Source organism: Rousettus aegyptiacus, unplaced genomic scaffold, assembly GCF_014176215.1.
Source record: "Rousettus aegyptiacus isolate mRouAeg1 unplaced genomic scaffold, mRouAeg1.p scaffold_m13_p_15, whole genome shotgun sequence".
Lineage (NCBI taxonomy): Eukaryota > Metazoa > Chordata > Mammalia > Chiroptera > Pteropodidae > Rousettus > Rousettus aegyptiacus.
In genome coordinates, this window is record NW_023416290.1 from 14,656,418 (window position 1) to 14,682,147 (window position 25,730).

Sequence of the window (25,730 nt, forward strand, 5' to 3'; positions counted from 1 at the left end):
AAAAAAAAAAAAGAACTTTCAAACATGATCCTGTGGATGTAAAAAGCATGGCCACAAGTCTTGCCCATGGAGAACCAGAAACTCATTGATGTCCACAGCCGCCACTGCCAAGAAAGCCACACATCTCCCTCACAAAAAGGAGCCAGAATAAGGAGCCGCAGCCTTTCTAGCAAAGGCTGCTTGGCTAAAAATGTCTGGCTTTCAAGAGAAGTTAGGGTAGGAAATGTAGAAAAGAGAAGTGAGGTTTCAGCAGTCAGCAAATCAAATGACGGGGCAGTGTCCATTAAAGAAAAGAGAGAGAACAACTTGCTTTGTAGTTTACCATTAAAGTGCTTTGGCATTCACCCATTTATTCCTCTCCTTTTACAAGAAAGCAACGGCCCGCGCCACACACACTATATGAAGATCAGAGAAGGACCCAAAGCTTTCATGTGTCTTAGCTTCAGGAACCCTGTAAGATAAGGAGCATAAATACTATCCCCATTTTACGTAAAAGCATGCTGAAGCCGAGTCTCTGAGAGGTTACGAGACTTCCGTAGCTCGGTGGAAGAACCAGTGCCCTCCCTTCCCCAGGTCTCTGGGCGCCTGTCTGGAACCTCTTCCTCTTCCACACACGTCGACACGACACCGGTTCTCCAGGTAAGTAAGGTCCTGCGTCAACACCACTACGGAACTTGTTAGAAATGTGATTCCTCATGTCAACCCAGACCTACCAAATTTCAAATTCTTGGGGTGAGCCCCCAGAAACCTGTGTTTTATCAAGCCCTCCGGGTTATTTTATCATATGAAGCAATGACCTAGAAACAGCAATGCCTCAGGCAGGCACCCAGCGGCCAGAACTACTATCTTAGTCAGCTCGGGCTGCCCAAACAGAATACCACAGACTGGGTGGCTCAAACAACAGAAATTGATTTCTCACAGTTCTGGAGGATAGAAGTCCCAGATCAAGGAACCGGCAAGACAGGTTTCATTCTGAGGCCTCTTCTCTTGGCTTGTACATGGCCACCACCTCACTGTGTGCCCACAGGACCTCTCTGAGAGGAAATATCTTTCTTTTCTTTCTATAAGGCCATCAATCCTATCAGATTAAGGGCCCACCCATACGACTTCATTTGACCTTAATTAACTCCATAAAAGCCCTATCTCCAAATACGGTCACACTGGGATTGGGCTTCACCATATGAATTTGGGGAGACATAATTCAGTCCCTAACCGATTTCAGAAAGAAAATGTTCAGGCCCCATGCCAAGGCTGATGCTGCCGGTCCAGGTCCTCACCTGCAGAACCTGTGACAGGAAGGGACAAAGAGAAAGGAGTTCCCTTGGAAAAGCAGCACTGACATGGACCCAAAGCAGCGGGGGGAAGGAAAGTCATTTGCATTTGAGGATCGCAAAAATTTACTGAGCATTTATTCATGTGCCAGACCCTGTGCTAAGGCTCCCGATGCACTTATTCATTTAATCCTTGTTACCCCCATTATAGGAATGGAAATGAAGAAATCCTAGGTTAAGCAGCTGGCCAAGGAGCCACTGCTGACAAGCCACAGCAACGAGAATCATGCTCAAGATGGCCTTCAGGGCCAGCGGTCTTAATCTCCACTCTCTACTAGAAGGGAGAGAAAAGCACAGGCTCACATCACACCTGCAAGCACAGGGAGCAGTTCCAGGCTCTAGAGCCTGAGCAGCACAATGGGGACGAGGACAGGTGTTAAGGAAACACAAAAGACCAAAACACACATGGAAAGATACTCAACTTCACTGATATTGAAGGACGTGCACCTACCAAACAGGCAAAGGAGAAGAATGCCCGATTTGGCAAGTGCAGAAAAAATACACATATTTTTCATACCACTGAAAGGATTGTGAACTGCTATGGCCTTTCAGGACAATCCAGGAACAAACAGCACGTAGAAAGTGAACACAGCTGTGACCCCAGGACACCCCTTTCTAAGAACACATCCTAGGGTGCACAGAGATGTATGTAAAGGACCAATCTTTATGGCAGCACTGTTTGCAATAGTAAAACACTAGAAATGACTTAAATGCCCACTAAGGGCAGATGTGATGAATAAACGAAGTTACTTGGAGCACAATGTCATTGTTTCAGCTATTTGAAAAGACATGAAAAGATCAGCCACAGTATTTGGAAAAAGGTGAGTTACACATGTATCATATATTCACACCGTGAAAACCTTTCCCCCACTAGAAAGCCTAGAGCAATAATTAACGTTCCGGAGTTTATTGGGGGTGTGGGCTTTTACTTTCTACTTTATACATGTTTTATGGTGCATTTTGGAATAAGCATACTTGCAATCAGCCAGATGTGAGAAAAATAATTTATTACAAACTTTTTTCTCATGTTAAACTGATCTAGCTTCCATCCAAGTTCTGCCAGCTGGTAGAACTGGCTTGGTTATTAACTCTGGCCAAGCCCCGGGTTCCACATAGGTGAGCAAGAACCACCATGGGCAACAGGACACCTGTTGTCTGCTCTCAAGCTGTGTTCTCTGCTCTCCACAGCACTCACTGGAGCTGTGGAGAGCAGAGAACACACCCTGCATGTGGTGACAAGGGTCTGCCAGGAGCTCCCCGAGGGCAGGCCCCTGTGCCCTGTGTGCCTCTGTTAACCCAGCCCACCCCCCCACCCCAGAATGCCTAGTACAAAGAGTTGATCAAGTAATAACTCTTCGACAAGACAATGTAAAGCTAGCGTATGTAATTAATACTAATAACATAAGAATATGTCAGTTCGAAGGTGATATATATTTCACTTTTGAGGGAATTTTGGAGAACAAAGTTTATGAATCTTTGAGACCCCACACACATTCCAAATATTTTATAACCAAATATCTATCTACCTAAATTTCTTAACAACTGTAGAAATTCAAAATGAAAGATGTCCAAGTTTTCCGTATTCCTGCTTCAGAAGTTTAAAAAATATTTTCAGTCCACTCATCTGAAATCATAATTCAGACTTATTTGAATAAAAAAGGAAGTCCACAGCTCTAAAGTGCCTTACCCTACAGGGACAAACTCTCTGCCAGATCCAAATAGTGCTGCGCCTGGCTCCAGTGCTGGCCCAGAATGCACCATGCTGTCTACATATGAACACATGATCCGGCTTAAAATCAGTCAACTCTCACGGCTAGTTAATTTACACTTTGCAACTCCTCTTGCCCACCCTTCCCCTGTAGAGCTAAAGTTTAGCCACACAACCACATGACCCAGAGGAAGGCACAAGTGAAGAAGCTGGGGCTCCTGACTGAGCGACGGCCACAGCCACCTACACCAAGGCCACGGCAACTCTCTCCAGATAAAGAAAACATATAATGAAATAACAAATGTGAAATAATTTTGAGCTATTAGAAAAGTTCTACAAAGGTACTGCCAAGTCTAAGAACTGACCAGTGTTTACATTATAACCAACATAAAGCAACTAAATGATAATACCACAATAATAACTTCCCTTTTCAAGCAGGCAAATCACCTTCATTCTAAATCGACTATGAACTAAGGTTATGAATGGAATTCTACTAATTTCCTTTCCAGGACCGAATGTATCACCTTCACCAAATGATCACACTAAACACCCCCAGGAAACAGGACAAAGACAAGTCATATACCCAATGTGATGCCCTGAGGAAAGTCACACTGTCGCCCATGTACCACTCTGGCCAAAAACAAGGCTTACTCCCGAAACCTAAACAGGAGGGAAAATCTAATTTGCTAATCAGGTTTCTTTTCTGACCATCTCAAAGAGAAGAGATGTCTAACTTCTAAAAGCTACTACACTATAACAACATTTACTACCTTTCATTAGTTTCATCTGTTGTACCGTAATAAAAAATATGCACTACAAAGAAGCAAAATGACGATATTTGTCCTTCCAATGATTAACTTCCATATATTTTTAGGCAATAAATATTTATTGAGTACCTGCACTGGAGCCACATCAGGAAACATCCCCGAAACAACTCCTCTCCTCATGGAACTGAAGTGCACCCTAGTGAGGGAGACTCGAACAGAGAAAATAAGCAAACTAGCGTAAGTAACTAAAAGGGAAAAACAAGAGAAACACTACAGCAAAAAGGGGCGACAGGAAGTTAGAGAGAGGGGTGCAATTTTAAAGCGGAAAGGGTGGGGAAGCCTCCCAGGGAAAAGGCCTCTGAAGTTCTGGAACCTGCAGGTCTGGAAGGAGCTGAGGAAGCCCAGGGAGGATCGGCTCCCGGAGGGGACCCGGGGCGGCTCCCCGGGGCGGCTCCCCGGGGCCCACAGGAGAGGGCGCAGCTCTGCTGTTCCGGCGAGGCCTGCGGTTTTACGAAAGCAAGAGCGGAGCCATGCGCGCTTTCGGGGAGGGGTGCGTTCTGATTCGGCGTCGACCCTTTGCTCTGTTTGAAACGGACAGAAGGCAGAAGGGCAGACAGGCAGAGCAAGGAGGAAGCGACCGCAGCGAGGCCAGCGGGAGACAAAGGACACTTGGGCAGGGTGGCGGAAGAGGAGGGAAGTGGACGGATCTGCAGGGAGTGGCCGGAAGTGGAGGGAAATGGACGGAAGTGGAGGGAGTGGACAGAAGTGGAGGGAGTGGACGGAAGTGGAGAGTGGACGGAAGTGGAGGGAGTGGACGGTAGTGGAGGGAGTGGCCGGAAGTGGAGGGAGTGGACGGAAGTGGAGGGAAATGGACGGAAGTGGAGGGAGTGGACGGAAGTGGAGGGAAATGGACGGAAGTGGAGGGAAATGGACGGAAGTGGAGGGAAATGGACGGAAGTGGAGGGAGTGGACGGAAGTGGAGGGAAATGGACGGAAGTGGAGGGAGTGGACGGAAGTGGAGGGAAATGGACGGAAGTGGAGGGAGTGGACGGAAGAGGAGGGAGTCTGCACACACTGCGGAGGAGGAGCCAGCAGCACCTGAGGGCTAACTGGATGCGGCCGCCAACCAAGAGCGGAGTGGAGGGCGTCAGAGTTCGGAGGCTTCCATCGGACACCGCAGTGCGACAAAGGCTCCAAAACCAAGACTGGCATCGGAGAGCTCCTTACCCGCCCCCCCCGCCCCCCCGCCGCCGCCGCCTCGCTTCGCACCACAGTCCTTTGAAGCAGGCAAAGAAGGCTCAGTGCCTCACCTTTTGTAAATGCAGGAATGAGGCTCCGATGGGTGTGTTGTCCACATACAGTAGTGTTCAAGACAAATCACGGGCCCAGATATCCTTCCCAAGTTTAGGGTTTTTTCCATTATGCCATGGCTGTCCTTTAGCTCTTCATTTAGTTTTCTTTAAGGTGGAGTTTTACCACATACAGAAAATGGAAACACCTTGCCCTGGAGGGTTTCAAAGGCCCCCTTGAACCCAAAAGATTCCAAATGAAAATTCGCCTATAGCCCGAGCTCAGAAAGCTCTCTTTACCAAACAGAAGCTGGATATCGTGGGACCGTCTGTATGTTGACAGGTTCTCTCGGTCAGCCAAAGTCTGATTCTTTAAGGGATATACACAACTAAAAGTACGACGAGCAATGGTTCATCCATCCCTGTTAATCAAAACCACGCTGCAAAGTTTAGCCCCACATTGTCGGTTCTGCACCCTGATCTCTTTCAGGAGGCAGATCGTCTTAATGTTGCTGCTTCTAAGCATCACTTGTAAAACTCAAATGTCTTTCTCAGCCACATTTCTCCCCCAATCATAGGAGCCATGCACTTAGCTATCCCGTAAACTCGAAAAGCAAATATTTCAGACGGACTATTTCTCTGACTCTTTTGTCGCCGTCAGCAGAATTTCCCTCCTTTTCCCTCCCCATTGTGCCACTTGCTCCCCCAATGCCCTCACCACCACCCTTACCACCCTGTTAAGTCCTTCCATTCACTAGGCACATCTCTCACGAAAGCTGAAAACTGAGTCCATCCCAGGCTCTGAGCGCCCCTCATCCCACAGGCAGTCATGGAGCATGTGATTAGGAGTGGGGTGAGGGCTATGTCGAGCCCAGAGCCTACCAAGGGCTACAGCCAGGGCAGATTTCCCTGAGCAATGACCAGAGGCGAAGGAGGGGCAGGAGCCAGCCAGGTGGGAGAAGGCAGAGGGACAGGGCAGTGTGAGGCTGACAAGACGGTATTAAGCAAAGAAATGGCAAGTCAGGCTTTTGGGGGGAAAAGTGATTTTGATTGCAATGTGATGTTTTTATTTCTTCGCGATTTGCTGCTGGTTTGCCCCAAAAGCAACAGCTCTAAATGAGCTTCTCATCAACAGCCCCCCTCCCCCTCCCACAGCCTCTGGCTTCTAAACAGTCTTCACACCAAAAACCTGTGGGGAACATTGCCTTTGTAACTAAAACAAAGTTCTGATCCTGTCATTCCCATTTCAGGATTGTGACTGCTTCTGAAATCAAATTAAACCTACTGATTCTAACAGTCCAACAACTGCCTATCGCACACTATATTCTAGAGAAGAAAACATGCTTACAAATTGCTCCTTAAATATAGCACTCCCTTTATATTAAAAAAAAAAAAGTCCTTAAAATGTTCACAGAAGCCTCTACAACAATTTAATTTGAAAAGAATTCTTTCCTTTTAGTGATACACACTGAAATATTTTAAAATAAAATAATATGCTGTGACTTGCTTCTAAATAATACAGAACATAGTGGAAGCTGGCGAGTGTGTAAATGCACTGAGACTGGGTATGAGTTAACACCTGGGGACAGGTCCTTGATGGCTGCCGCCTCCGTTCTGTCTACTTTAGTGTGCGGGGAAGGCTCTGTCTCATATAGAGTTGTCTTCTATTCTGTTACTTTTCTCTATAAAAGCTGCTGCTTAGAATGATACCAAGCATAACCCTAAGAGATTAAGCTACATTATTCTTCAACAAATGTTTCAAGGAAGACAACTGTGACTTTGGAGCAAGTCACTCAGAGAAGCATCTAATTATTTTTTTAAAAAACCCATCTTGCCTAAACATCTTCCTTGCACCAAAATTATTTTATTCAAAGATTTCTACTTGACATTAGAGGCTTAGTAAAGCTACAGATGACTTGTATTAACAGGTATTTATGCATTTCCAAACGACCTTCTTATATCAAGTATTTACCTTCTACTTTCATTTATAATCCTCAACTCCATATATGAAAAATGTGCTGCACCGACTTACAGAATCACTAACTTTCACGGCTGAAGAACAACATTTGCGGTTCTCCAGTCAACCAGCCATTTGGTGTGTGTGTCTTCGGACTGACGTGCGTGTGGGATGTTAGGATTCGGAGGGGTCTGCCGCTGCTTTCCGCACACACTACGTACGGCAGGACGGGAGGAGGAAAGCTTCCTCAGTCCACAGTGGCAGGTGGATTTTAAGTGCCTTCCTAATGTCTCACTCTACATAATTGTCACTTTAGAAGATAAAATAACACTGATATCTCTATGTCATGCTACAGCTTCTTTGTAGGCAATTACAGGCTACAAAGAAATTTTGTGCTCCACACCTTCCCAACAGTGTACTGCACGGTGTTGTGTTCAGTTATGGGAGCTTCCCCAAGACTACTGTGAGGACTAACACCGTTCCCACTCCTCACTCAACGTTTAAAGTCAAAGTCATCAACTAAGGAAAGATTTCATTACCACCCTGTACTGACAGAGACCAATATTAATTATTATTTGAATTAACCTCTGAGCCATGGTTTTCACCAGTACTCAGAAAAGACAGGGACAATTTCTAATTACATGCCACCCTCATTATAAGTCACTAGGCCGCAAAGCTGTATCTGATGAGGCTGCCGCACTTTGCCTTGAAACTGCTTTGGACTCCATTATAACCGTCTCATCTCGCCCACATGGAAATGGAATTCAGCAGGCCTCAGAGGTTCTTTCCCCAGAAGTTACTATTTTTTTCCTTTAAAATTGTGATGTGGGACAGTACATAAGTTTATTAGTAAAAGTCCTTAATGCAAGGTAAAGAGTAGACAATTTTTACACCTTACTATAAAGCTAAACAGTAATGGGCTTTTCACAGTTCCACCGCTAAGTGACTACGGGGCAGGGCTCGTCGGCAGCATGGAGACAGCGGACAAATGGATGATTGACGTCCTGGGCAGGACAGCGCGACACTGCATCAGGACACTCAGAATGGCTTGTGATTTGAAACCTATGGTTTATTTCTGAAATTTTCCATTTCACATTTTGGACCACAACTGACTGCAGGTAATGAAACTGTAAAAAGCAAAATAGCAAATAAGGGGCAACTACTATATACATGTCGTTCTATTGTTTAAAAATGCACCATTTTAAATCCTAAAAGTCCCAGGCTAATCACCCATTACATAATATTCACTTCTAAAATACCTTAAGACTGTGGATTCAGGTATGGCATATGATTCCTAAAACAATGCCAAGATGAGTAGAGAGCAGACAAAAATAGAACTATATTGTCAACAAAAAAAAAAAGACACTGTTTTTGAACCTTGATTAGAACTTGATTTTAAACTTGACAAATTTGATTGCATGTTAGGGTGCTAATTTACCAACTTTAGTGCCATTGGTACTAAAGAAGAAAGATGTCATTTTTTCACGAGGCAGATAGAGCCAAATGGTGTATTTTGAGTACAACTGACTCATTACTTGACTATACACATGGCATTCACGGCACCTGTCCCCTCCCAGGTTAGTACTTCAAGGATGAGCGCTGTTCTCCATTACTGAAAATACTGCCACTGGGACTAATAACATCATTAGTAAAACGCAAATTTAAAATTGCAAATTTTAAAACTTAAAATGTCTACACAATAATTATAATGAATTAAGATGTATTCTGATATCTAAAATAGCTTTCAAGGATCTCACCCACCTTTCTCCCCCTTTTATGAAAAGAGAATTTTCATCTAAATAAGATATAAAGAAGAAACTGATATTTGAAGAGTTCTTTCTCAAACACTAAAAGTGAATTTTTGTAATTACTTCAAAAACTACCATAAACAACATTGCTATGGGAATTAAAACCTGAGATTTAAAAGAATTTCCAAAACTACTCCTACCAACCTACAGTGTGAATCTTTAGTCTTATACACCCCACTACTAATAAATTTAAAATGCTCGAATTTATACAAATACTTTTTTAAACTCTTCTACAACAGAATCGCTACCTTTAAGTGTCAATTTCTATTACCATTGCTATTAGAAGAATTCAACTAAAGTTCTCTTAAATTCAATTTCAATTTTTATTTAAAAATGTGAATATGTATAGGATGTGAGACTGTGCTAGGTCCTAGGAATAAAAAAATAAACAAGAACTTCTTGATGAACTCAGTCTAGTCAGAAAAGCGAAGAAGAAAGTAACAATGACACAATGTGATTTATTACTATAATAATATAGTTACGAAAAATAACTTTTACCTAAGAGTTTGTATTTAATTTGTAAACTTGTAAACCTACAGGCTGTTTGCTGGCTTCTATGAGGATACGAGAATAAAATTAATAAGTCTCAGTGATTTTTATACTAGTTACTATCTCCCCACCCCACCCCCCACCTTCCTCTAACTTTATACTAAGTTCTAGTCAAGCATACAAAGGAGTCACCCCTATAGGAGAACCCATCATTTTCTCAAGTTAATCAAAATAATATAAACTATACAAAAGCACCTTGGTTACTTACTAAGGAATGTACAACATATCTATTTTGCAAATCAGACCTTAATCCTTAATAAGCATAATCAGAAAAATACTAATAAAAATATACAAATAGCCCTGGACTGCCTTCAAAGAGCTTATAACATGAAAGAAGAAACAGGAATGTAAAGAAATTCTGCAGACGTATTGTGCAGACACAGAGCACCAAAGACAGAGTGATGACTCAGCCCAGGAAAGACGCCACAGGGTCAAGTCGAGAGACAGGAGAGCAAGACACTGCTACATTCACCTTTGCACGTCACTTGCACATTTACCGACTGAATAGTCTACAAGGAGACATATGCCTCACATAACTGGAAAGAACAGACAACATAAGGAAGTTGCATTCAGTTGAAAAGAATTAGAACTAGCTTTAACCGAAGAGGTAGCATTCGAAACAGAATCTGAAGACAAGCAGGATTTTGACAGATACAGATAGGTTTGAGTGGACCAAATGTACTTGAACAGGGCAAGGAAGAGAAGAGACTCAGAAGATGGAAACTGCTGTGTGTTCAGCGACCATGAGTAACTCAGTTAAGCCTGATTACAGGATATATTTAAAGAAAAGTAGATACTATGGTTAGAAAGTTAGGTTGGCATTAAGAATGGAAGACCCAAGTGCCAGATGGAGGCAGTCAATTTGGTTTTCAAGGGAGAAACAGAAAGAAGAGTGAAATGAGATGTGGGCATTAAAGAGACTTCTGGAACACGTCAGGCTGAGAGTTCACTTAAGTCTTTCCAACAGTCCAGCAGAGCAGGCCAGTAGACACAGAAATGTGGTCAGGGTCTGAGAGGCCACGTTGGAGAGACAGAATCTAAAAATCTACAAACTTAGACAACGTTGTGAATTTGGAGGACTGCGAGGAGAAAGTCAAAGATAAAACAGAGACAGTATTCTTGGAGAATAGTGGGGAGAAAGCCAGCTGTGGTTCTTAACATCAAATACAGCACAAGTCTGACGTCCTCCATCACAGAGTGAACGCCTTTGAGGGTTCCATGTGACTATGAAATAAACCCAGGCTCACTCAAAAAGGCCTCCTTAAGCTAATCTTCACATCTACTGCTTAATCCAGACCAAATTCTTCCTATTTCCTAAATACAAAATTTTGTTGCTTTCCTCATGCATTTTTCTCCTTCCCATTCCGTCACCACACTCTCCAGTTATCGGTCATTCTCTAAATCCTGCACAAAAGCTATTCTTCCAGGAATTCTCCCCAACCTTTACTGGCCAAATACTATAAATGTGTAAGGTGTTAATGCTTTGATAGATTATACGCTTAGAGTTGGATTCATCTGAGAATGTGCATGTACCTGGCTTCGCCATAGCTAGCAGGTTGTCAATAAGTGTTGGGTGAGTTATTTATCAATAGCTACCCAATTCAGATCATTGATTCTTCATAATTTCTATGAAAATCCCTCGAAGTAAACTCTTTTCATGACTCCAATCATTAAAAGATATATCTAAGTCACACCATTTCATGAGGAACAAAGGTATGGGTACGACAGTAAACTACAACCTTGACATTTAGTGAGACTAGAAAGAGCCACTGGGATAAGGGAAGGAGTGGAGCAGTCAAATTCCTTTCCAGAGACAGAGCAGTCAGTGAAGGAAGACTCCCAGATGCATAGACTCAACATTTTAATTGAAATCACTTATCAATAAATCTAGTTTTGTCAATATTTGCTTTTTTCAGCTTCTGTGGATGCAGGAATAAACAAATTCTAAGTCTGTCTATACTAGACAGCATCAAAACGTTTTGTAGTAACATCTACCAAATGTTATGCCACAAATACAGGACTCCTGTGCAGAATCCTAATATTAATAAATATTATTAAAGGTCCTGGTAGATTAGCAAATAATGTAAAAGAACTTCCTTTTTCTCATACATATATATGAAAACTTTAAGCATGCTGACTTTTTAAAATGTCAAAATATTTTTTAAACTTTTTTTTGCCTTTTTTTAAAGGCTTTATCAAACTATAATAGACAACTAGTTGCTTGTGTTTACGTCGTACCATTCAATGAGTTTTTTTTTTTAATTATAGTTGGCATACAGTACTATATTAGTTCCAGTTGTATAACATAATGATTAGAGATCTATATAACTCACAAAGTGATCATCCTACTAAACCTGGTACCCCTCTTCCCCCTCACATATTTATTACAACATTAACTATTTTCCTTGTGCTACACTTTATATCTCCTGTCTATTTTGTAACTATCCATTTGCACTTTGTAATCCCTTTGCCCTTTTTGTCCGTACCCCTAAATCCCTCCGATATCCTCAAAATATCCTCTGTATCTATGAGTTTATTTCCATTTTTGTTGTTATTTTGTTTATAGATTCCATATGTACATGAAATAATGTGGTATTTGTCTTTCTCTATCTGACTTATATCATTCAGTGTAATACCCTCTAGGTCCATCTAGCCAATATCTTTTTATCATTCCCTTCCTTTTAGACTGTGTCTTTTAATCTGAAGTGAGTCTCTTGTAGGCAGCATGTAGGGGTCTTGTTTTCTTGTCCATTCAGCCACTCTATCTTTTGGCTGAAGCACTTAATTCTTTTCCATTTGTAGTACTTGTTGATAGGAATGTAGTTATTACCATTCTTTATTCCTGTTTTTGGTACATGTTTTTTCTTCTTAAATAAGTCCCCCCAACATTTCCTATAATACTGACTTGGTGTTGATAAATTCCTTTAGCTTATTTTTCTCTGGGAAGCTCTTTATTTGTCCTTCGACCTAAATGACAGCTTTGCTAAAGTATTCTTGGTTGTACATCTCGGTTTTCATCACAGTGACTATTTTGTGCCAAGCCCTTCTGTCCTGTACAGTTTCTTTTGAGAAATCAGCTGCCAGTCTTATTGGTGCTCCCTTCTAGGTACCTAACTGCTTTTCTCTTGCTTCTTTTAAGATTCTCTCTTTGTATTTAACCTTTGGCATTTTAATTATGATGTGTCTTGGTGTGAGCCTCTTTAGGTTCATTTTTAGGGGAGACTCTCTGAGCTTCCTAGGGTTGTATGTCTATTTCCTTCACCAAGTTAGGGAAGTTTTCCATTATTATTTCTTCAAATGGCTCTTCAACTTTTGGTTTTCCTTCAGGCACCCCTATGAAATGGATTATTTTACATTTTATTGTGTCCCATCGGCTCCTTAAATTATTATTATAGTCTTGGCTTCTTTTCTCTTGCTGTTCTATTGGGTGTCCTTGGCTCCCCCATCTTCTATACCGGTGGTTCGATCCTCTTCTTTATCCACTCTGTTTATTCCCTCTCATATATTCCTCACCTCAGACAATATGTTCTTCATTTCTGACTACTTCCCTTTTATAATTTCCATTTCCATTTTTATGTTTTTTCTCTCTTTGTTAAAGTTCTCACTGAATTCATCTATACCTCCCCAAAGTTCTTTGAGCATCTTTCTAACCAGTGTTTTGAACTCTGCATCTGTTAGATGGCTTGACTCCATTATTCCTAGATCTCTGTTCTGTTCTCTTATATGGTTTCTGCTCCTTTGTCTTCCCATTCTGTGTCTGTTTCTATGTACTAAGCAAAGCTCCTAAGTCTCCCGGTTTTATTAGCATGGCTTTGTGTAGTAGGAGTCCAGCGGCACAGTCCTGAGAGGGGTTCAGCTACAGGCCAAGTTTAGCCCCAGCCTCTGCCCCTCTGGGGTAAATGGCAAAATATTTTAATTTACAGTCTTAAAACTTCTTAAATCACCAAATCATAGCTAAATTACTATACTTCTGTCCTCGTAATTTGAAGATAAATGTGTTACTCTCTACTGTTTTATGTGTTACAATTTTAATTCTTCCTTTTCATTACGACTATTCGATAATTAGATCCTCTATTAAGAAGTTCCAAAACATGCAGTTACACAAGAAGGAGTCTAGTACCGCGCTTTGTTCCTCCATCGCCTACATGGCTCAGACACTGTTTTAGCAAACTGTTTGAATTATTTTTATTGAATTACATGTGAAATTCTAGTCAAGCACACACACAAAAATCCCATGGCATCATAAAACTCACTCTTTTACCAAGTGTTTAAAAACATTAAATACTATTAAAATGTGCACACTGAATTGCTCCCGACTACTTCCTGGATGTTACCAACTTAAGTAATTCATAATGGCTCAACTACCTAAACCAAATTCAGACTTCAACTATTTTAAGTAATTTTGCATGGGCATAATTAGAAAACAAATAAAAAATTAATCATAAAACTTAATATATCCCAACAGCAATCAGATTAAATGAGCATAATCACCACAGTGTACAAAGGTCTGTGTGTCTATATTAAATACTCTGTGATATTTCAAACTGCATAGCTAGGATCCACTTGAAAAAAAAAATGTACTTCATCATTTCAGGATGCCCATGGTGGGAAGGCACTTGACTCTTTTGGAGTCATGAGGCCTCTGGAATCAAGTAAGCCTCATCTATGAATGTGGCTTTGCCAAAGTTTTTCTTCTATAAAATGCCATATGGATTACAGTCCAGCGTGTGTGAAAGTGCTTGGTAAGCAATAAAACATGGCACAAATATAATTCCGTTATTACATGATGTTGCAATGCAAAGGGGTTGAAGAACCACTATTCCATGTAGATTTTCTCCCTGTTTTCTCTTTACGTGTGTCCTCATTATCTTTGCATTAACTATATCTAAATCCCAAAGAGTGGGCATCAAACTGTTAGCAAGAATCCTACCGTTTTCACTCTATGAGGTTATTTATAGATACCTTATTATAAAATAGATGGGTAACATTCCGCAAGTAGTTAGGAATAATGTAGCATGTTACATGTTTACAGCATTTAATATTTTTGTAAACTTGATAAAATAGAGAGTTACATTTCAGATGTAATACTTAACACCAAGTAACAAGTCTAAGTTTTCAGTGAGTCCAAGTTTCCAACGAAACCCAACAATTAAGCGACTATCAACCTAGTGCTATGAAAGAAACAAATAAGCACGTTTATACGTACATACCTCTTTGTCCTCAGTGAATCTGTACTCACTGGAGGTCAAAGACATAAATAAGTAACTTCATTTCCTACTCTGCCGGGAAACAGAAGCTCTCCACAGCTAAATATGCTCACTGACATCTGCACCCACCCATTCCTCCTGCCTTGTTACCACAGAGCGGCTATGCTCCTGCACGTGAAGGCCCATCCCTTCTCAAGAATCATACTCCATCGATTATCCTTTGCTCTCCCATACGGTCCTATAATAATCCATCTCTCGGTTGGTTCCTTTCCACTTGCTTTCATACACTTTAAGTCTCTGCCATTTTATTAAAAAAGAAAAAAGTAGACATACCTCACCTGGTTTGGAGGGAATGGGAGAGAAAAGCCAGTGACCCTACACTGCGGTGAATGGCCAGGGGCTGCTACATACAAGTGTATGATGTACAGTGCTTTCACTACACAAGGACTGGGGAAAGCAAAGCACATGGGAATAAAAATCCAACCAATACTCCACTAGCTAAGCTATGTACCCTAGAGAAAGGGCACCTCTTATTAGTTTGCTCACGTACCCTATGAGCTAGGGGTGGCCTCACAAACATAGGTCACTCACCTAGCCAGAAATCCAGGAGTCGCCCAGAATACCTTCTTCCTCCTATGGCTCCTGACATTAAATCTATCATCAAGTTGTACTGCATGTAACTGCATCCACTTCCGTCTGTATCCACAACTGCCGCTCTGGACCGAATCACTATTAACTCTCACTGGACTGGACAGTGGCCTTCCCCCACCTTCTCCAGCCCCTTCCAATCTATGCACATGGCACAACCAGGTAAACTGCTCCCCACTGCTCTCGGGGTGCACATCAAGCTCTCCCCAGTGCAGCCACCAGGTCTCCAGGCAGGAGGACTCCAGCTCATGCTCTCCTTCCCCAGGTAAGCCAGTTCTTCCACATCTAAGCCACATGCCTGTTACCCACACCACAGGATCTCATGCTGCTTTTTTTTTCTTAACAATTGTTAGAGTGCACTTTTATGTCTATGTGATTATTTGATTAATAACCATCTATCCTACTAGCCTTTTGTTCACCTCTATAATCCCCAATACTCAGCGTGGTGCCCCAGGCCCACATATAGTCATAATTACTCTTTTGGATCAGTGAAAAAAAATATGAAACAACTACTTCTATAGCCAATACTTTAGGGAGAGTGAGAGTAAATACACGATCAAGCACACGAGCACTGTGGAAACTCGAACAAGGGAGGAATTCTTCTGTGAGTGGGTTTAGTATGTTAAAAGGGGGTGGGGAGCATCGGGGGTACAGGCTGGGCACAGTTCCGAGCATGACACGAGTGGGAGTGGAGTTGGGCCACAATGGGGAGGAGAGAGAGAACTAGGACAGGAGCAGCATGGACGCAGAGGGTCTTGAAAAAGTAGTGACAATTTTTACATGGCAGACCCAGGAGCTGAGACACGTACATCCGGATTAATTTGGCAGGTAAAGCCAGGCACAGAGAGAGGTCGGGGTCATATGCTGTTTCGAAGATGAGGCAGAACAGGCGCCGAAGGCAGGGGAGGAGGGCAGTTTGGGAGACGAAAATCTGAAGAAGTCGCCCACGATGGCACCAGGACAGTAGGGCTGCGGGTGGGAAAGCCTTCCAAGGAGTGGGATAACAGCATTCCGTTCACACTCAAAAGACGAGAAGGCAATATTAATTGTATTATGCACGTGACCAGAATGAGAGCTGAAGCAGTACTTCCCATTACTGACGCATCACGGATTCATCTTGTTCTTGAGGGAGGGCGGGGCTGAGGAGATGGAGAATGGGGGAGAGACTATAATTTCAAGTGACAGTTTTAAACAAACAGTATTTCAAGAACTTGTCCTAAAATGGCTTCTAAGGTTTAAGTACTATATATAATAGGGGAAATGAAAGCATAAATAGCCTTCTGTTGTTTTGTTTTCTTCTGTTGTTTCCTACCCATCACTCTACCTTGACCAATGAGAGAGGAAGAGGAAGCAATGAAATTCTACCACATTCTCCCCGGGCCCTTTCATTTCAGCACAACCCCCATCTGACCGGCCAAAGGCATTTAATAAAAGAACTGGAGACAGGCACAGGCACTGTGACGACGGCTTCAACGACGGCCCCGAACTGTCCCCACCGCCCTTCAGTGCACCCCACGCTCCTCTGCCACACTCAGGGAACTGAGATTCGCCACAAGACTCCGGCTACAGGCGTCTAAGAATATAAGCCGATTCCCTGCCACTGTCGAGTTCCACGCGCCGGCAACTAAAAGGCTTTCGTAGGGAAAACACTGGTATGAGATTTTGTTTTTAAGTTTACAACTAAAACCAGTCTCCGCCTTCTCACAAGACTGTCCCTGGGAGGTCTTAATATAAAAAGCTTTATTTCGGGAACTAAATTGATTCCAGTTGTTCTGTGCAGTTGGAATGGGCGGATATCTTGAAAAGGAAACCAAAATAAGGGCTACAAGAGGTGAGGTGTGACATGGATACAACCCCCATATTTACCTATGTAGAAACCAGCAGGGATGCCTCCTCCTCTATAAAAAATTATAGCATTTGAAATAAGAAAATCCTGTATTTTCCAGATTATATACCCACACATTTAGAAAATACGCATCAAAGCAGGGAGAAAGTAACCAGTGTAGGAAGGGCTCTATGGACCAAGCACTGTGTTTGGTGCTTTACACACACACACACACCTTTAAACCCATCCCTGAAGTACTATCTGACCATATTCTACAGATGATAAACAAATGAAATCAAAGCAATTAATCTCCAAGTGACAAACCAGTGAGTGGAAAAGCCACGCTCTTCGGTATTTTGTCCTGCCTCCAACGACCAACACTGCAGGGAGAAGGCGCAGGTCTTCACTCCCCACTGATTCTGTGCGGAGCCCCACATCGGGGGCTCAGATTTGCATAAAAGGCAGAAAACCACTCTGCAGCAAGGTAAAACTTCCTCTACAGAGAACTCCAACAAGTGATGCTGGGTGCCTCCCTGCTAACAGAGTGGAGGAGCAGCTTTCAAAAATCCCAAGGGAGGTGCACAACGGCTCACAAGTTCACAAGGAGCTGCGGCTCGACCAAATACCTTTCGATCGAGCAGGTTTGCTCTCACCCAAACCCATCTTTCCAAGTAAAATTAACTTTTTAAAAATTATAATTACCTGATAAAAAGCTGTTCAAATCATCATATTAAAAAAATGCTCCCATTATATATAGACAGACAGCTACACAAAAGAACTATGACACAATAAAACAGTCCACGGTATAATGACTGTAAATGTGGAGCCCGAGCCGCCACCGTGTAATCTCTGGGTAAGAATCATCCTCTTCACGATGCCTAGCAAACCCCATCGCTTCCCAAACAAATGTCCAAGTATACCTATGTCAAAAAACAGGAGGAGGAAAATTAACCTACTTCACCTTAAGGGACTTACACTTATTTGCAAAAATAAAGGAGACGCTCCTCGAACAGAGGTACTCAGAATGTCACACTTTCTCCGGATGAAGAAAGACCGAATGACCGGCTGAGTTGCGGTCTTTCCTGCCATGGCTGTTTTACTGAGTACTTCATAGAGCACTCAGGACTGTATTCCCTCATGGACATTTTACACACGCTGTCCAGTAACTAAGCTAGTGCTGCTGCTTTAAGAATGTATTAATCGTCACTTCTTTTATTTTACCTAAAGTCTGCTAATTTGATTATACTGCAGCTACATATTTGTTCCTTTCACAGAAGACATTCCAAATTACCTCAGGTTTATGTGTATATGCGTGCTCATTCTCCATCAAATTATTTCCCAACCCAAATATACATTATTCACAAACCTCACTCGGCTCAAAATTCAAATGAACATACTGTTCTAATCTGTGAGACCAGCCCTCCATTTCTAGAAAGTACTGCCTTCTGAGGCAATGACAGGCTTCCTGGAACTTCAACCCCATTGTCCTCCTTATTATCATCCCCGTCATCCGCTTAGACTGAGTGTCAGGCAATGGCTACAGCAGAAACTGAGCCTGGAGAATTTAAGTAGCTTTCCCAAGGTCACATGGTAAAGCAAGGAGTCTAAATGAGAACCAGGTTCTAACTCCAGAACCCACACTCTTAACTGTTAGCTTCTACTGCCTCCAATGGTTATCAACAGCAGATCTAGCATTTAACAACTTTCATATTTATAGACCGTTTGATTGGTTTAAGTGGGCACCTAGCCAGCATTGAAGCTGGCAATATTTTTAAGTTTCTACAGCTATTCAGTCACCTGACGTGGCAGCATCTCATCGTGGTAGGACAAATACAGTAATCTAATTAATTCTGTGGTCCTGATTCCTTTCGGTTTAATGTTGTCTTCATCTAGTTCGGGCTGAGATACACAAGGAACCTTGGTTTTTGTCAGGTCAATACCCAGTCTCAACATAGCATCAAATGAAAAGGTCTATAACCTGTCAGAAAGAATCTGCCTACTGAAGAATGGCTATTGGATGCTACTGTGAGACGGTAAGCTTCTAGAAATGTCCTAGATACAATCTGTGAAGGTGAAAAGCTGCCAATTTGGTTGGAAAGAGACTAGGGCAAGCAATCACCAAATATCAATTTATTACTTGGTTTTATTCCAATGATCTTTTTGAAACTTGGCTCTTTAGAATCTAAAATACTTTCATATAAAGAATCTCTACCTATGAAACAATAACAAGAAAAGGAAAAAAAAAAAGAGCCTACTTCGCCTAACCTATGAAGTGGCTGAGCACAGAATGCGAAGGATGAGCCTAGAAGTCAGTGGAGCGTGGGGATGAAGAGGAGATGAAAGCGAATTCAACTACAAGCTCTTTAAGGTCCTTCCTTATTTCTCATTCTAGTTTTCCATGCCTTTCCCCTCCCCATCCAACAGTACAGAGAAGGCTTTGGGAAAGGAAAAAGAAGAGGTAGGGCATTCCCCAGCAATGGGAGAGATGCGGCTGGCTACAGCAGAACCAGCTATCCTAGGCTTTTAAAAAAAAAAAAAAAAAAGTAAAATGTAATAAAACAGGAACTAACACATAGCCCTGGCTCACTCGAGGTGATTAAAAACAAAACAGTTAAAATATCAATATTTGGCCATTTTGAAATCATCTCAGTTCTTCCTGATGGCCATGTAATTTGCAGGGGGCATTAAAATATTTGATTATATCACCTTAACATACAGAAATCTATGTGATAAAACAGAGACTTCCTTATATACAACACTTCGTTATAACCTAAATCCACACTGCCATGTTAAAACCACTCCTTACTTAACCACATGACACAAGGGGAAATCCAGAAAACCCTGACCAAGATATTACTAGCAAAATGTTCTACAGGTAGTTGCCACAATCACACTTTCAATCTTTTCTTTTAAAGATGTTAATAACTAATTGCTCACAAGTTGCGGCTACGATGCCAAGAAAGGCGTTATCTACCATCTTTATTTGAAACCTCCAGTCATAGTACTAGACACCAAGGCTCTCAAATCTTTATTCCTCTCACTTTCACATTCTCTTTACGAACAAAGCGAGCTATAACAATGTTAATAACTACTCATTTTAATGAATGAGCGATATGTACCAGGCATTGAAGAAGGTACTATTATTAACCCTGTTTCCTAAGTAAGGAAACTGAGGCACGGAACCTGCCCAAGGCCTCAAAGGTAAAGCGCTGAATCTAAGCTGTAAAGCCAGGCCATCTGACTCCAGAGCTTCTGGCTCAAAACTTAATGCCATGCTAACCTTTCCGGTCTCTGGACACTTAAGGAATCTTTAAATTGCTATCATTTTATCTGAATTTTTTCTTAGAGGAGGAGGAATCTCTGACATCACTATCATAGGTCTATATTTGGGTCTGGAGAGGTCTGCTTACCCTGTATTCTTACTGGCCTCACACTATCAGATGCGAATTCTTCTCAAACTATCCTAGATACAAAAAAAGTTAAAGGGGACCCTTCCTTGCTTTGTATCACTGAGTAATTAGACTTTAAACTTCTTATAAACGAGAACCACTGCCTCACTACTTTTGCATATGCACGATGTGGGCGGGAGCCTAGCATTAAGCTCAGAATCAAAACTCAAATACTTGACTGTTTGTTAAGTGAGGCTTTCAGTGCTTAGCAGTACATTTCTTGTTTTACTGTGAGTTTTAATAGATTTTGGCATCGCTCTTGAGGAATAGTCTTGGTGACACTGCTTTATGGTACCCAATGTGTTGACAGCAGTCTGGCAGAGTAACACTATAAAAAGTCGCCCACTGTCTGCTTACATTAGGTCCAGTAGCCAAGCACAGTCATGTTGAAATACCTGATTCATGAGTCCATCTATGCTGTAGTCAAGACCTACGGAGCAAGGTATACAAAGAGTGGCACCAGGTGTGATTAAAGTAACACACGGCCGTGAAATCTTTATGATAGAAATTAGAGGTTTAAGTTCCAAGTTCAGATGCATTCAGGTGATTTTCCTTTTTGTTCAGTAAACAAAATTTAAAAATACAAATGACTGCAAACTACGTTTTTTTTTTAACTAATTCCTGTATTTCATTAATTCTAATTCACATTTCAACGTATCAGAAATAGGATCTAATTTTAGATTTGACAAATTACAACAATAAAATGTACTTGCATATAGTCTGGATTCTATGGTTTTCGAGTTTTATGTTACCATCAACCCATTTATTCATAATTAATCTAGGGGACAATGTTTACAAATTGTCCCTGTTTTTCTTTTTCTTAGCTTCCAGTTTGCCATAGAAAATATACTAAAGAATGTTTGAGGTAAATGAAAAGTAACATAACTTCAAGCGGACAAAAGCTTTGAAGCTATTTTATTATAAGTGCAAAGCTGTTAGCCTCCTGTGAAGAAAATATAGCCTGAAAGTCTCTCCAGGCTGCATGCAGCCCAAATGTGTTTCTTCCACGAGAAAGACGCGATTCCAAGGGGAAAGAGTTCCAGATGCTACAGTCTTCCTACCAGCTTACATCAACTGACTCCAAGACACAATAAGCCCTTTTAACTCAAGCTCGAAAACCTCAAGGGGTTTCTCCTCCACCTCCCAAATATCAAAATCATGCTCACATATTTAAACAATTAGGTGAGATGTACAGAAGCTAACACTAAATATGTCTGAAATTTGAGTGCTAAATGTGCAGTTAATATTAACCAAATTCAGATCTCATCTACAAAAAATTTTAAAAACATGATTCTTGTTTTCTTTGACTTCAGAAAATGTTTTTAAAAAGGAGGGGAGGGTCTTTTAAATTCAATTTGCTGCAGAACAAAATTTCTTCGGGAGAGAAAAAAATAAGCCGAATACTCCCAAGTTATCTAGAAAGGAGAGAAACCTTAAAAAGACAAAAGTTGGAAGTGTTTCAGAAATACAACTAATTAGAACTGCTTTTTTAAAAAAAATTCCTGTATATACCATAAAATAGTGAAAATTTGCCAAAGTCCTTCCTTCCATATAAAGTACCTCATGGCCTCTTGGAGTGGTTACTGTTGTTTTTCCTGAATGTAAAAGTACCATTCAGTTTAAAATGTAGAAAATATTAAAAATCATAATAATAAAGATTAAAATAAAAAGCACCTGCAATCCAAACAACTAATATTTATTAAGTGCTAACAATGCAACAAGCACCATGTGGAATATTTTAGATGCACTGCTGCATCAATCCAGATATCCTAGGAGAAGCCCGATGCTGTCACCCCCTTTTACAGCTAAAGAAACTAAGTCGTAGATAAGTTTAAAAACTTGCCTGTGGTCATAGAGCTAATAAGTCACTTGCCCAAAATCACACAGCCAATAAGTGATGGGCCAGGGATTCAGACTGGATCTGTTTCTCTGAAATCAGAGCTTTAAAAGAAGTGAAATTGTCAATCTCCGAAACTACTCATTTTTAAAATTGACGTATTTTTCCTAGTTTTTTTCTATGCTTATGATTTAATTTGTATAAAATTGAGACCATAGACAATATATTGTTCTGTGCTTTTTTTAAGCTTTATTTTCCAAATACATGATTTGTGTTGCCTGCATGATAGTCACATATGAATATAACACGAATTTAACCATTCTCAATTTTTCACTGTCAGAAAAAAAATGATGTGATTTCTTATTCATAATAGTTGAGTGGATTCGTGTTTTTCCTTAGGATGACTGATAAAACTAGAATGGCCATTTATAAAGGTCTTGGTACATATACTTCCTAATTTCTTTCCAAAATGTTTGCACTTATAGAATTTCAGATAGCAGTGAGCATGCAGGTCTCACCATATTCTGGCAGAATCAATAATATTTTTTAAATCATCGCTAATTGACAAGGGGGGAAAGGTATCTCATTTACATTTGCATTTCTTTTATTACTCCATAATTTGGAAATGTTCATGTTTACTGGCAATTAAATTTTCTTTCTATACATTACCTGTAACTTTTACTGCTTTTCTATTGGGCTGCGGCTGTTTCTCTACTGTATTCTCTGACAGAACATATCGCTGTATCTTGTTAACAGATCCATGCCCACACATTAGAGTAGCTGCAGTATAAAACATGATAGTTCTTCCTAATGTTGGAACATACACATTCACAAAAAAAGTGGAACTGGAATAAACTGATCAACTTTAATTTACAGTAACTGTATCTGCATGGCCTTCTTACATACTCCTAATCTAATTACCGTTGTGCTGTTTTGATTCTGAAAGAGTAAAATTAATATTCTCAGAATTCTGTAATATTCTCTGTGCCCATGTTGTAAGGACATTTATATAAATAAAGTCAAAGTACACATGAAAATAGTTCCCACATCATTTTTATAAGAGCCTGACTTTTATTTTTTAAAAAATGGGTTTAATATTTTGCCATTTCTTGACTTGTAAGTTATACAACCTCATCACGAAGTACCTTTATTTTGGAACCTTTTTAAAGTGACTTTTAAAATCTTTTTATACATCTTACCCTCCTCAAATGTGTTCTATTTTTGGATCTAATCTAAGTTCAAAATATCAAACCTAAGTTCTTTCTGAAGCCATTCTCTGCTCCATGCTGGGCCCTCCTGGACTGACAGCTGCTCACCCCACCCCACTGCAGTCTCTTCCTCCCTCTTCACTTTCCTGCTACAGTAAGAGCTCCACCGCCTACTGGCTGGGCTATTTCAACAGCATCTGACATTTTGCCTCTAGTCCCTCTTCATCTGTAATCCGTCACGTGGTGCCAAACTAACCTTTCAACTCCATTTCCAACACAAAACATTAAGTCCGGATCTCACTCTGTCTGATTTCACCACGGGCCCCCCTCACCCTGCCTATCCAAGCCTGCCCCTCTCCCCCCGACCCGCTCTGATGCTGCTTGAGCCAGGGAGCCCGCTCGGCTGCCCCTGGAGGCTGAGAAGCCGATGGGGCAGGTGTGTGGCCGTAACTGTGTCCCTCTCTCCCAACTTCCACTCTCCCTGGAAGGACACCGGAGGTGAAGGTCTCTGCCCTGACTCCTGCACGTAGCTCTGGGCTGGCTGGCTGTTTCCTGCCCGGATCCTTGGCTCACAGTATCTCCATGATTTTGTTCATGTTATTTCTCAGTTCCTCCAACGACCCAAATAGAGTGCGAGTCAGACTACCTCCCAATGCTTTTCTCCACTATCAGCCCCGCACGGGCCACTCCCTGTTGCTACTACACTGACAGCGTCACACCCAGCGCTTAATTACACACTGAGCCATCCTGTTCCACTCGGTCGCAAGTGTGTTAAGCTGGGCTTCCCAGATATGGATAAAATTTTCAGTATAGCTCACAGAACCTAACGTGGTTATAATTTTACATAAGCAATCCTTCACAGCATTAAAGTCATACCAAAAAGTTAGCAAGAATATTCTAAAGCTCTGCGCACTTATAATTCTTATCCATCTTTGAAAGGAGTTAATAAAATAATAACTTTCACCAGGCACAACCATGCCTCCAAAAACCAAAAAAAAATTTTTTTATTACTACAAGCCTCACACAAAAATTGCCATTTACTCTTCAGACACAAAAATTGCTATTTACTCTTCAGAGATGTAAATCCAAAAACATTACTGAAATTTTTCCTTGTCATTACTGGCCATGTCTTTGCATTCGTTAAAGCCCTCCCTAGAACTGACTTGGGTATGGCCCTGTATGTAAAAACTCACTCCAACATGAATCTGGATAGGTCCGGTTTCCTGAAGCCCCACTCATGAAAGCGGGCTGTGCGGCAGCAGGCTTGAAAGGCAGGCATCTGCTCCGACTCCAGCGTCACCAAACGGCTCCTCGGTGCTAACGTCACCCACTCCAGTACAGTTCCCTAGGTCATGCTCACTTTGGCAAGTGATTCTCTCTCAAAAGGATTTCAGTTGTTAGTTTAAGTTTTCTCTCCAAAACAATATTATAATATGGACATTATTGTCCATATTATAATTATAACATTATAACCCACAGTGCACCTTAAGCACTGTGCTTAACAACGCTACTGTGAGAAAACGCTCCCACCAGATGTCCGGAACACGGTGACGGGATTTGAGAAGGCCAGACTAACTCTCACCTACTCTTCTTCGACCCATATTTGGAACCAGCTGTAAAACGGCAAAGCAGGGATTGGTACCTGTCACTAAGGAGGCCAAGGAGAGAACCAGGCCTCAGGCTCAGGGCAACCTCATACTGCCGGAGACAGAGCCTCAACACTGAGCTACAGTGAAGGCCTCTCCCACGTAGGCCGCCCCACAAGCCCTGCCCCGCAAGGAGCAGGGCTGGAGGGAGGCCCCGTCTGCAGGCAGCCATGCCCCAGAGGAGGCCTGCGGGGCAGGAGCTTGGCACCTTCTAAACTCATAGTCAGGGTGATGAGACTCCGGCCAGGGGGTGAGGTGGGAAGGAGGGTTCCCCTAGACACTGGTCACTGCCCTGCCCTCCTCCAGTGCAAATCACAATGACTGCAGTGGCCCAGCAGGCCTGGGGCTGCGCTCTAACAGCCAAGCGAGTGTCAGGGTGGGTTCACTGTAGTAGAAGGAGCAAGGACGCTGAGCCCACTGAAGAGGAGCCTGCGACAGAACAGCGATGACCAGGATCCGGGGCGCCAGGAACAGGAGACAACAAAGTAGGCTCGAGATGTG

General features: G+C 41.8%; 1 protein-coding gene across 5 annotated transcripts in view; it reads right to left on the reverse strand.

Moving 5' to 3' along the window:
* Positions 1 to 25,730, reverse strand: part of CHD7 (chromodomain helicase DNA binding protein 7) — a 172,789-nt gene that overhangs the window by 133,364 nt on the left and 13,695 nt on the right. The window contains exon 1 of one of the 5 annotated variants that reach the window (XM_016162549.2): positions 3,936 to 4,211. The exons of the other annotated variants lie outside the window; for them this stretch is intronic. The gene's annotated coding sequence lies outside the window, so the exon portion shown is untranslated. Of the gene's footprint in view, positions 1 to 3,935; positions 4,212 to 25,730 lie in introns of those variants that run through there. 5 annotated transcript variants of the gene reach the window in all.